This window comes from Giraffa tippelskirchi, chromosome 8 (genome assembly GCF_054371585.1).
Source record: "Giraffa tippelskirchi isolate mGirTip1 chromosome 8, T2T-mGirTip1v1.2.pri, whole genome shotgun sequence".
NCBI lineage: Eukaryota > Metazoa > Chordata > Mammalia > Artiodactyla > Giraffidae > Giraffa > Giraffa tippelskirchi.
In genome coordinates this window covers 111190337-111203678 of record NC_137282.1, presented here as the reverse complement: position 1 = coordinate 111203678, position 13342 = coordinate 111190337, and the positions used below count along the sequence as shown (strand labels likewise).

At 44.7% G+C, this 13342-nt stretch overlaps 2 long non-coding RNA genes across 2 annotated transcripts; one reads left to right on the top strand and one right to left on the bottom strand.

Moving 5' to 3' along the window:
• Nucleotides 1-119: 119 nt before the first annotated feature.
• LOC145517651 (uncharacterized) lies at nucleotides 120-6598 on the bottom strand. The gene is made up of 2 exons (XR_014062232.1): nucleotides 6448-6598; nucleotides 120-623 (listed from the first exon to the last, which is right to left on the bottom strand). It is a non-coding gene; the product is annotated as an uncharacterized LOC145517651 (long non-coding RNA).
• Nucleotides 6599-10970: 4372 nt separating this feature from the next.
• On the top strand, nucleotides 10971-13030 carry LOC145516440 (uncharacterized). Its single transcript, XR_014061395.1, has 2 exons — nucleotides 10971-11203; nucleotides 12519-13030. It is a non-coding gene; the product is annotated as an uncharacterized LOC145516440 (long non-coding RNA).
• Nucleotides 13031-13342: the final 312 nt, after the last annotated feature.

Genomic DNA, 13342 nt, shown 5'->3' with positions numbered 1-13342 from the left:
CATGGTGGTTTAACCACAGTGGTGAAACCTTTTGGAGGCCGGCGGTCCATGGCTTGGATAGTATGCCTACAAGGCCATCAGGGGTCTGGGGTTCTTCTTCTTTTTTTTAAAAAAAAATATTTCTTTTTTTGGTTTGGCTGCGTGAAGTTCTAGCCGTGGCAGGTGGGACCCTCAGTTGCAGACGTGGGATCTTTTGTTATGGCATTCTGGGTCTTTAGTTGCAGCATGTGGGATCTAGCTCCCTGTCTAGGAATCAAAACCAGGCCCCCTGCATTGGGAGGGCAGAGGCGCAGGCTCTGGAGCACCAGGGAAGTCCCAGGGGGCTCTTCTGCCTTAGCATCCTGGGCACGGGCCTGTGGTCCTTATGCTTCCAGGCTGGCAGCTGTGCTTGCTGTGCTTAGTCGCTCGGTCATGTCTGAATCTTGGACTGCAGCCCGCCAGGCTTCTCTGCCTGTGGGATTCTCCTGGCAAGAATATTGGAGTGGGTTGCCATGTTCTCCTCCAGGGAATCTTCCCAACCCAGGGATCGAACTGGGATCTCTTGCCTTGTAGGTGGATTCTTCACCAGCTGAGCTACCAGAAAAGCCCATGGCAGCTGTACCGCACAGAACTACATGTGCATTCTAGGCGGCAAAGATGGGGGCAAAGGGGAAAAAGTATTTGTCAGATAAAATTTCCTTTTTCTTGAGACAATAATAAGTTTTCCGAAAAGACCCACCTCAGAAACTTACACACCTGTCACTGGCCAAAACTGGGTCTCACGACCTCCTAAAGAAGTAAGACAGCCTGATCAGAGGAGTACTTTTACATACTCCTCTTACAAGGCATGACGCCACCCCATACAAAAAAGTGATTTTTTTGTTGCTAAGGGTGAAAAGGAGAGCAGATGTTGCTAAGCAATTGCTGCCTAGGGTCTGCCACAGTGGATAATCCAAGGGTCATGTTAAACAATAGCCCCATTGATGGAGTGACTATGATGCACTGGGGCTGTGCTAAGGACATGCTTTCCTTCATCTCTTAATTCTCACAACAAATGCAGGTAAGTACAGAGAGGTTTCTTAACATTGCTAAGCCTGAATTCCTTCCTCTGTAAAATAAGGATGATTGATTTTTGTTTTTCTTATTCCGTCACTAAGTCGTGTCTGACTCGTTGCGACCTCGTGGACTGCAGCACACCAGGCTCCTCCACCCTCCACTGTCTCCTGGAGTTTGCTCAGATTCATGCCCTTTGAGTCGGTGATGCTATCTAACCATCTCATCCTCTGCTGCCCCCTTCTTTTTCCTTCAGTCTTTCCCAGCATCAGGGCCTTTTCTAATGAGTCAGCTAGAAACATTTATTTATATCCTACATTTAAGCACCAGGCTCAGTGCCTGGCACATGGTTGGTTCTCACTAATTTTCAGCTGTCATTTTTAGACATTTTAAACATCCAATAAATCAGAATCTGAGTGCTTATTCTGTGTGATGGATTGTGTTGACATGTCCATCACCTTAATTGATCCTTAGAGCAATTAGGCACTTTTTTTTTGGCTGCACCCACGAGGCATGTGGGATCTTAGTTCCCCCATGAGGACTCGAACCCATGCCCTCTGCAGTGGAAGCGCAGAGTCTTAACCACTGGACCGACAGGGAGGTCCTGAGAACAGGCACTGTAGATGAAGAAACAGGTTTTGAGAGATTAACTTGCCAAGGAAGTGGTGGAGCCTGGATTTCAAGGCATGCTCTATGAACCTGTCCAGGAATGTGGAGGATGGTGACTCATGGGGCTGAGCCTGACTGTGAGAAACCCAGGACTGCCCATGTCTATTGTGTCTGGGAAGGCGTGACTTGGTGAGAAGGGCTGAAAAGTTTGCTAGTGGTGAGTCCCACCCTGGACACCAGGACTAACGAAGCAAAGGGAAAGAAAATCTACTAGGCCGCTCACAATGTTCCTGGATGACAGATTTCTGAAATTCTGATTGAGGAGAATTTTAAAATAAATGGGGGCCCCCGGGTGGTTGTTACACTTGATAACTCATTGAGCTGTACGCTTAGACTCTGTGTAGTTTTCATTCGTATAATGTTAATTGCTTAAACGTTGAATATACAAATGGACGATGGCCAGTGCATAATAAAAATAGAATTCTGACCCACAAAAACCTGAGCAACCAGACCAGGAAACCAACCGTATTTTCTCCCGTAACCAGCCCAGAATGTCAGCCCGCAATCTACAAGTCAGACTTGGAGGAAGTCAGATTACTATCTCTAGCAACTGGTCTAAGAAGCCAAACAATAACCTGTGCAACAATTGGCCCCAAACAGCCAGGACTTGATTAATAACTTCCAGCTTTTCTAGTTTTTGTTGCTGCTCTCAACTTAGGACCAACCAGAAAAAAAATCAAATATCCCCTCCTAACTATCATATATGCCTGCTTCTAGTTAGCTTGCCTCCCACTTTCCTAGGTTGCCAGCCTCCAACCAGGGCATATCTGAAACCTTCCCTTTTTTCCACTATAAAGCTTTCCCACTTCTGTGCCTGCCTTTGAGTCTCTGCCAAAACCAACTGACAGTGACTGACTCCCCTGCGATATAGCAAGCTCTGAATAAATAGCCTTTGCCTGTTCTCATTTTGTTGGTTTTTGTTTATTTTGACAGACAAATGTTTGTTCAATAAAAAGTTAAATATTTCAATAAAAGTGTTCATAAAAATGAAGTGAGAACCAACATTTTGGGTTCTGGGCAAGCTGGGCTTTCAGAGGATGTTATTTGCATCCTGCATGTCACAGTAAGATGAAACGTACACAACACGTATTGTATGAGAAAAATGAATTTTGAGTCAATGAGGTTGAGATTAGGGCATCTGGTTTGCCAAAAGGAGAGCAGTTGCTTTGTTTGGGAATATTGTGAATAAAGTGAGAACACTTAAGTGAGTTTTACAGCCATATTCACGGTGCACATGAATGTATGAATAAATGCAAAAACTTAGCAGTTAATTCCTGGTCTTGCCTGTCACAAATCTTAAGTGCTTTGCCTGTCTGACACATACTCAGACAAGCCATCTGTCCTGCATTTGAGTTTAATCACAGACAATGAATTGTAAAGCTCTGTTATTTGTCAGACCTTGGATCACTAAGTGCAAGACCTAACTTTCAGAGGAAAAATAAAGTGTACATTGAAGCTTGACTAGGAATTAAAAGCAATTTGACTAAGTAAATTATAAATCTACCATAATCTCGTCCAGCTCTGCTCACAGCCCAGCTTGCTTTGTGAATTTGGGAAGACCAAATGAGGCAAAGTTTCTGTCTTTCTCTTTCTCTGGTCCTGTCTCCTTGGCAACCATAATCATTATAAGGGCAAAGATGGGGGACGGCATCGAGGAAAGGCAGTTGGAAGGGCAGCCAAGTCTTTTACTAATCCTTTTCTTGGGTTGTTGGATGATTTGTTTTGTTACAAAAAGTGATTTTACACCCAGTTTTTAGACATTGCTGGGGGTGTTTATTGAATATCCTAGAAGGGCTGAGAACACCTACTGATACTGTAAGTACAAAGAAGATGAAATCAGTAGATACAAATTGAGCACCTGCAAAGTGAGAGCTAAAACCTCTCTCTCTGAGGATCTAACTAATCTATTTGCAAGCTGTAAATTGCAAACACCCGGGTACCACTCAGCCACCCCCACACATTCTGGCCAAGTCCGTTGCTGCCAGGAGAACCGTTTTGAGAGAAGAGATCTAGGAATTCTGCTATCATGTGTCTGCTCTGAAAGGAAGGAAGGGTGAAAGAGGAAAAAGTAGAAGGATCCTGGGGCAGACGTGTCTGGGGGTCCACCTCACATTCCTTTCGGATGCTTACTGAGATTGCACCTATTCAAGAGACTGAGGCGATCAGTCAGTATCCTGTTAAAATGGAAATCCCTAAGCTCCGTCTGGGGGGCTATTAGTATTTACCTGTTCGAATGATTCAGGCCACTCTGAGGTGGGGGTGGGGGTGGGGGTACTGATCAGTTGCATCAGGGAACCCTGGGGGGGCTTCTGCCCAAGTGGGGCTCAGACTGGAAGCCATACCCAGGGGAGCACACTGGGAGTCAGGAGGCCTGTGGGTCTTGTAGCAGCAGGTGGGAGAACAAATGAGAAAGGCACTAGTTTACTTCAAAAATGTTACTGTTGGTGGGAGGGAGGGATGAGAGGGCAGAGCATGGAAGATTTTTAGGGCCCTTAAGCCCTTCTGTATGATACTATAATCACTGAAATGTCCTTATGCATTTGTCCAAACCCGTAGAATATACACCAAGAGTGAACCCTAAGGTGATAATGTGTCTGTGTAAGTTCCCAACAGATCCAGGCTGTAACAAATGGACGACTCTGGTGGGGGCTTTGATAGAGGTGGAGGTTGTGTGTTGCTGGGTGGGGGGTTATGTTGCAGGTGTGAGAGCCCTGTTCTTTGCTGTCAGTTCTGCTGTCAACCTAAAACTGCCCTAAAAAAAGGTTTATTAAATGCCAAGAAAATAAAAAGAAACAAAGAGTCTTTAAGAGTTGTCAAATCAATTGTTAAACCTAAATAAGTTATATAGTATATATCTATTTTAAAAACTGTTACCACGGGTGGACTTCATGTAGGAAAGAGAAAACTCTCCCATCCTTGCATTCATTGACCCAGGATCCCGGATCAGGCCCTCCTAGCGGAGGCTTAGGACGTGGAGTCATGATGGGGAACCAGCCACCAATTATAACATCGCCGCCAGGAGGATACACTCCAAGCTGCAAACTTACAATTCACACTGTCAGAACCGACTGACTCACAGATTAATGACAGTTGGTATTTTGGCAAATACCTATACATGAATATCTGCATTCACAGTATAAGTGCTGATTCAGAGATTTTTATTTCTGCACATTTTTTTTTTCCTTCATAAGACTTTGTGTTTGAAATTTAAGGACTGTAATATATTTTTATTTCCATGTTCAGGTATTTTTCTCGAGCAGAAAGTCAACTTCATAAATGACAGTTGTTGTTCGGTCACTAGGTTGTGTCCGACTCTTTGCAACCCAATGGACTGCAGCACACCAGGCTTCTCTGTGAAAGTGAAAGTTGCTCAGTCGTGTCCGACCCTTTGTAACCCCATGCACTATACAGTCCATGGAATTCTCCAGGTCAGAATACTGGAGTGGGTAGCCGTTCCCTTCTCCAGGGGATCTTCCCAACACAGGGATCGAACCTCCCACATTGCAGGTGGATTCTTTACCAGCTGAGCCACCAGGGCAGTCCAAAATACAAATGCCTGTGTGACTAGAAATTCATTTTGTCATTCACTGGTCTATTGGCTGGGAACATTTTCTTTTGAAATAATCAGGGAAGGAAGGGATAATAATCCCAGGTTGAAATGTAGAAATGTTCAGAGATAAAACAAGCCATTTGGGAACAACAATGGGTCTTTCAGAAGTTCTGGTAGCACTGATTAAAGATAGCTGGGGGGAGCAAGGTGTCTGTCTCTCAGATGACACAGGTTGGCCTTGCCAGCCGGGGCTAGGGCAGGCGGCCTGAACTATCTGTGAAGAGGCACCTTGGAAATCCCTGGCGGGTGAAGAATGGGGTGGAGCAGAGGCATACTGGAGGCAGGTAACATGTTGGGTGTCCTTTCTCCCAGCAGACCAGAGAGGAGGCTGTGAGGAAGATGAGTCTTGGGGGACAACTGCCTGTACAATCTCTGAACGGCACCCCCAGGTTGTCTTGCCATCCAGGAACCATGTCCAAGGGCAGAGAGTCACCCTTGGGCAGGGATTCCCGAGGCCTCTGGGCTGGCACTGCGTGTGCCCTAAACGCTGCACATTCAGTGAGTTATTCAGGCTGGGTGGTGAGCCGTCATCAGCAGATCCCTTCCTGCCTCTGAGAGCAAGGGCTGCGCAGCGCCCTTCCCTTTGCCTCTCTGAGGAAGGGTGTAGGGGCCCTTTCAAAACAAGAGAAGAAAGGGGCCAGCCTCCAGGTGGGAAGGGGTGGTGGGTCCTGCACCTGGAGGCCAGGGGCCAGGCAGCAGCCCTCAGTGGGGAGCAGAACCAGGGGAAGCAGAGAGGGGAGGAGAGCCGCTCACCTCCTCAGGTTTGGCTCATGCACGGACACCCCTGTCCACAGGTGGACCTGGAGCGGTGTCAGAGTCTGTGACGAACGTACATGGCTTCTGTACCCACCATATGGGACAGAGCCTATAAGAAAGGGAGGCAGGGGGACTTCCCTGGATCCAGTGTTTAAGACTCCAAACTCCCAATGCAGGAGGTGCAGTTTCAGTCCCTGGTCAGGAAACTAAAATCCCACATGCCAAGCAGACCCTCCAAAAAAAAAAAAAAAAGAAAGGGAAGAGGGATGAATAGATGATGGATCTGTTGATGCCTGGCAGGTGTCTCACTAGCAGCAGGAAACATTAGTATTTAGAAAAGCGCTTTCTCTCCTTCCTGCCTTGCTTCACAAGCGTCTGACCTGGGATGTAGTCTGAATCTCTCTCCACTTTCTCTGGTCATCTCCTCGTATTCTTCAGGCCTTTCTCCTGAACATCTCTTGCTGGGCCCATCCTGTCTTGATGTCTGCTTCTCAGAAGGTGTTAATCACTCAGTCATGTCCAACTCTTTGTGACCCCATGGATTGTGGCCCACCCATGGAATTCTCCAGGCAAGAATAATGGAATGGGTTGCCTTTTCTTCTTCCAAGGGATCTTCCCCACCCAGGGGTGGAAACCGAGTCTCTTATGTCTCCTGCATTGCAGGAGATTCTTTACCATCTGAGCCCGACTAGCCCAGGAGGGTCACTGGTGAAGACTGAGATTGAAATTGCTGCCTACCTGCTATCTCACCCCTTGACCTGTGATTTCATGCAGGCCAGGGAGGTGTGGGAGCAGGTGAGGGAAGGTTTCCAATAGGGATGAGATCATTAGCGTGGCCCAGCTCTCAGTATCTCACTTTTAGAGGGATAGTTTTTTTTTTTCACTTTCATTTTTACATTCAGGGGAGATGACTAAATGGTTTTGAAAACTTCCTAGCATTTGGCAGCAATCTGCCTGAGCAGAGTGATATGATTGCTCTGCTCACAACTAAGCTGCAATTTTCAGCAGGATTTCCAGAGCATCTCAGCATCTAACAACTCATGAAAACTTGGCGGTAATTTCAGGATGCCTAACATCTGTTTGTTCGTTGCGTTACAAGTCACCTGGGCAAATGCTCTTCCTCCCTCTGCCCCATAAATGAGCTAATATCCAATTAGAACATTCTGGTTAATAGCAGCAGCAATCATCCAGGGGCAGTCTACAACAAAGCCCTAAAAGTAATGGCACTTCCCCATGTTAACAAAACCAAACCATTATTTTTCTCTTAGCTCAGACGGGCTATTTGCTGTGTGTTACCAGCTATCACAGCTTATTCTCTGAGGAAGCAGCAGCCTTGGTTTCTTTGAAAAGAAACTGCTCCTTTTATCCGGCGGTTTTGAATAAAAAGATTTGGGAGCAATATAATGTGCATTTTACAATAACGTGGTTCCATAATAGCACCGTGGGCCATCCCTTTCTGATCAGTTTTAAAAGCATGACTATTGCATCTATTCAAGATTTTCCAATGGAGACCTTTGAGCATGGTTTTGAAACAGATGTTGAGCATGCTGAGTTCCACAGTTATTTCTCCTCTGTTTTTTTTTCCTCTGAAATGGCTATCATGTTACTCAGGAAGAGCATGAAGACTGAACATACCTGCAAAGGTCTTAACAGCTTTGGAAGCAGCAGAAAGCCCACCCTGGTCACCTTCAATTTATTAAACATCCTGACACCCTAGTAAGTATCTTTCTTCAAGGTTAATTTTCTGTTGCTGGGGTGGAGAATTGGAAGATGACCAAAAGACAGCACCTTAGAAGCCGCCACTAATGGATGCCAGTGTCTCGATGCCATCAGCCAGCCAGGCAGGAGGGGAGGTGCAGGCATTGTGTGGGGCACCCCCATCCTGCCTTAGGGCATCCAGGGCAAACCCCATGGGGCGGCGGGTGACTGCAAGTGGTCTCAGCTGGGGCTCCACCGAAAAGCTGAAAGCTCCCTTTCTGTCATCCATTCAGGTTTTCTCTCTCTACCCCAAAGACAAAGCTTTCGCAATATCATGGGATCAGGACTGATTACCCGTCATGGGTTTATAGTCAACCTTGTATCCTGACTCTTAGCCTGTGCTTAATTTTCTGTGGTGACAATTAAAGCTCATTAAAAAGCTGACACATTGTTTTCAGCCTTCCGCTTGTCTCTGTGATTCACTTAGAAGTTTTAAGAGAGGAGGAGGAGAAACCATATTAGTCACAGGAAAGAATAAAGTTTGGGGCCTCCCTTTCTACATCATAAAGTTATTGGCAATGGGAGAGTTATTGAATGACTTCCACTAAGTCCTTCTGTTGAAATGGTAACAGCAGCAGATGAAGTTAAGCCTTGTCGGGGTGCCATCCTTCACCCACTGGAAGTGGTACTAGCAACTAAAATAGAGTCAGTGACAGCTACACATCTTGCTTGTCACAAGCTTAACCTAGGATTTTAACTGAAGGAGAAATGACAGATGATAAAGAATACGTTTTTAAAATCCGGAAAAAAGTTTTCATGTGGCAACTTGAGAAAAATAATTTCAAACTTCTGTTTACCAAAATTAAAATATCTAAGTAACTCAACCTGTTTCCTGTAGAGTAGGTAGCCTAAAACTAGAATTACTTGAAGAAATAAATACTTAATCTGATATTTAACCTGATGATCATAGTTCCAGATGGAAATATTTCCCAGGGAATTTGAAAACAAATATTTCTGGAGGTGAGGTTTGGGTCTTTATGTGGCACCTATGGTAGGAAGTGTCCACAGAAATGTACCAGAGGCCTGAATGAAGGTGAGAGCATGTTAGCTTGCTCCTGGGAATTAATTTTTTATAAACCACCCACCTTTTGAGAAATAAAAATCAAGGTAGGGCCAAGTGAAACCATTGTGTAACAAATTTTTGAAAGCCTTTAAGTATGACTCATGTGTAGAAGCTGATAAGCGAGAATTGTTTGAAATTTGGGACATACTTTTCCACGGAAGAGCTGTCATCCTTGGGTGAACTTCCTGTGATGGCCTCTAGCATTTTGTGGCCTAAATGCAGCTGACCCCACAGTACCATGCTTGCTTGGATTCTTGGAGCAAGGAGGAGCAAGGAGGATCAATCATACTACTGAATCTGCAACTTGCATTTTTCTTTTAATACGTCGTTGAGCTGTTTCCATGTGGATATTTTTCTAATCTGTTCTCTTTTCCTCTGGAAGCAGCTTGGGCATCAGAACTTTAGAAATATAGTAGGCACCCTGGCCAGGTTTTGTATATCATTCAACAGCAGATAGACCCAACCAGAAACAGTTTGTGCTCCTTTCTGCTTCACGTTGTATCAGCCTCCTCAATCCAGGCTGCCTGATAGACACTTGCTACTGTTGTTTGCTAATTCATGTCTGACTCTTTGTGACCTTATGGACTATAGCCCACCAGATTCCTCTGTCCACGGGATTTCCAAAGCAAGAATACCGGAGTGGGTTGCCATTTCCTTCTCCAAGGGGTCTTCCTGTCCCAGGGATTGAACCCGAGTCTCCTGCATTGGCAGGTGGATTCTTTACTGCTGAGCCACCAGGGAAGCCCAATAAACACTTACTTCACTTTTGCTTTTTGGGGTTCTTTTGCCAGTTTAAGACCTTGGATTTCAGATATATTTGAATGAATGGAATCAGAAAATATATTTTCTCAGTGGCTTGGCTATGAACAGAATTTCTTAATACAATCTCTCAGAAGCATTACTGTATAGAAGTGCAACATCTCAGACCCCCACGTCACTTTTCTTGAAATCTTTACCGTGCATTTGATACCACCATTGTGGTTGTAGCCTTGGAACTGCTGAACTGCTAACAGTGATGTACTAGGTTCTATGTCAATCAACATTGTCCTGGGATGTAAAATATTCAACTAAAAGCTGCTGTGTTGGGCAGCAGAGTAGATGTGCAACAGTATAACATGTCAATTTTATATGTGAGAGAAGAAAATGCACGTGCAAAGCATTTGCCTAAGTTAACTGGCAGACCTTACATAGTATTCCTGCTTTTTACAGCAACACGAATATATTTTTTTAATTGAAGTATAGTTGACTCACAATGTTGTGTTAGTTTCTTCTGTACAGCAAAATAGCTCAGTTATATACATATATACATTCTTTTTTAATATTCTTTTCCATTATGCTTTATTACAGGATATTGAATATAGTTCCCTGTGCTACACAATAGGACTTTGTTGTTCATCTAATTTATATATAGTAGTGTGTATCTGCTAATTCCAAACTCCTAATTTATCCTCCCCCACCCCCTTTCCCCTTTAGTAACCATAAGTTTGTTTTCTAAGTCTGCAAGTTAGTTTCTGTTTTGTAAATGTTTGTGTCATATTTTAGATTCCACATGTGAATGATATCATGTGGTATTTGTCTTTATCTTTCTGACTTACTTCACTTACCATGATAATCTCTGGATCCATCCTTGAACAACATGAATATTTTAATAAAAGCTCTCCCTAAGGTACAAATGATGTGATGAACAAATAGATGTGCCATTTATTTCTTAACTCAATTTTTAGCCTTGAACTAAGTGACGGGAATAGAATTGTACAGCTTTGTTGATCTGTGAAGTGGAAGTTGAGTGCATAAAAGCATTTCGTTCTCGACCTGGTGTCCTCTTTCTTGGGCACTAGGGCTTCTTTTTATATGAGGCAGGCCCTAAGTCATGAGAGTAAGGTAAATGGTATTGCTGCTGTAATAGGGACGCTTGGCTTAATCTTATTTTCCTAGCTTGCAATTACATCAGCCTATGTCACTAGAAGCAGAATGTGTTCCATTATGTAGTGTCTTTAATCTGGAATGTCTCTGTGCTTGGAAACTATTGTTGCTTTAATTATCACCACACCCCAGGAGGAACCAGAGGTGGAAACTCTTACTGGCATTTTAGTGGGATAGGTGAAGGAGTTAAGGAAGAGGTACTGAGTGATGAGACAGCCTCCAATACCCAGCCAGCCTGGAGGCAGAGTGCCGGCCCCGAGGAACCAGGGTAACACTTTCAGACTCTGATCTGCGTTTCTGTGTGAAATGTCTGACAACTAGGATAGTCGATGATCCTGTGGCATCTTGAAGAATTATGTCAACAGTCAATTTGATTAAGGTCACAGAGCCAGGTAAATAACCCTCAGCCTGGCTTTACTATAAAGGAACACATCCCTGACATGATTGTGAATTGATGCTTTTGAACAGTGGTGTTGGAAAAGACTCTTGAGAGTCCCTTAGACTGCAAGGAGATCCAACCAGTCCATCCTAAAGGAGATCAGTCCTGAATATTGATCGGAAGGACTGATGCTGAAGCTGAAGCTCCAATACTTTGGACACCTGATGTGAAGAGCTGACTCATTGGAAAAGACCCTGATGCTGGGAAAGATTGAAGGCAGGAGGAGAAGGGGACGACAGAGGATGAGATGGTTGGATGACATCACCGACTCGATGGACATGAGTTTGAGTAGGCTCCTGGAGTTGGTGATGGACAGGGAAGCCTGGCGTGCTGCAGTCCACGAGGTTGCAAAGAGTAGGACATGACTGAGTGAATGAACTGAACTGAACTCCCTGGCATGAGAAAAAATGTAGCTTTTTCCAGGCATTTTGAATCACTGGTTTGGGGAAGCCTGGCTTAGAGGGTTAGACCAGATGAGGAAGTGTGCTGCTCGCCGGTCTTGCTTTTGGCTTGTCCTCTCCTACCACCCTTGAGGCCAGCAAGCACTCTCTCCCACACAGCCCTGCCGAGCATCCACAGGTACACACATGCACACATGCTCATGCACACACGCTCACTCCAGCCTCCTCAGGTTCTGTGAATCTTCTTCAGTTGACAGTTTAAGGAGAACTACAATTCTGTGATATTAAGAATGAAATTAAACCTGTATTTCATCCAAAAAAAAAAACCTCTCGAAGGACAAAGTGCCTGGTGCTGTTGAGCCAGTTTATTACTTCCTTAGGCACCTGGCATCTCCCAGAAAGCTGAAGAGTCAGCCGGCCGTTCACAGGCGAGGCTTTAAGAATGTGGGAAGGGCATGCACTGCTGCGGGTTGCTGGTTGCAAACAGCAAGAGCTTGCTGAAGGATACAGGGCCTGGCAGGTGGATAATCTGGGGGAAAAGTGCTGATGTGAAGTGATGCTGTACAGGAACACTTGTTTTATTCAAGTACATGAGAAGGAGTTACAGAGGCATCATTCTGAGTCTGGGTTACTTGCCCAGCTGGGGCAAGGAGTATTCCTGCCCTCCAGGAGAGGGCCTTGAGTTGGAGGGACCCTGCAGAGATCACCTAGTCCAGAGATTCTCATGCCTCAAGATACAGTGCTGCTTTTCTTTTTTATTATTAAAAATATTTGCTAATTTCCCCCTTTACTATCCTTGGTTAAAATTGCCAGATAACAAGACACCCAATGTCCAAATGCCATTATAATGCTGTGCTTATGTTACAGTCCAGGTTGCCCGGGAAGGAGAACCAGAGACGGCATCGGGAGGTAGCAAGCACGTGGAACACGCTCTCAGGATCAGCAGGCACGGGAGAGAGAAGGAAGCAGGACTGGGCGGGGCAGAGTTTGGGTTGTGCTTGACCACCATCCCACAAATGGCTCAGCAGATCCCACACGGAGCTCTGGAGCTGGGGTGATCCTACATAACTGTGCCAAATCAGAGCCTTATTACCTGCCAGCGACCACTCAGTGGATGGAGGCAGCCCCGAGGAGTGATGGGGCAGGACCTTGGCAGAGGCAGCCCTCTGGAATGATGGCTGCGAGAGGGCTGTGGCACTCAGCTCTAGGCTGCCAGCAGCCAACACTCCAGCAGCTGAGAAGGCCCTGGAGTGGGAACTGGCCTGGGGCACACAGGGTCTAGCACAACCTGTAAGAGAAAGGAAAAAATAATAGGAAAGTAACCTATAATAAAAGCCTATGAATTTTTGGTATGATAAAATTAAAGATATTCCATTCTATTGTCTAGCCACAACCATTTTTTTTTCCAAGTTAACTTCATCTTTTTACTTTCAAATATTTATTTGTAATATTTTAATAATTTCTTTATAAATTAAAAATGATTTATAATTTCTTTATAGTAAATAAACATATATATATATATAAATTTTTTGATGTGGACCATTTTTAAAGTCTCTATTCAATTTGTAACAATATTGCTTCTGTTTTATGTTTTGGTTTTTTTGGCCAAGAGGTATGTGGGATCTTAGCTCTCTGAAAAGTGAAGTGAAAGTCGCTCAGGCGTGTCCTACTCTTTTCGACCCCATGGACTA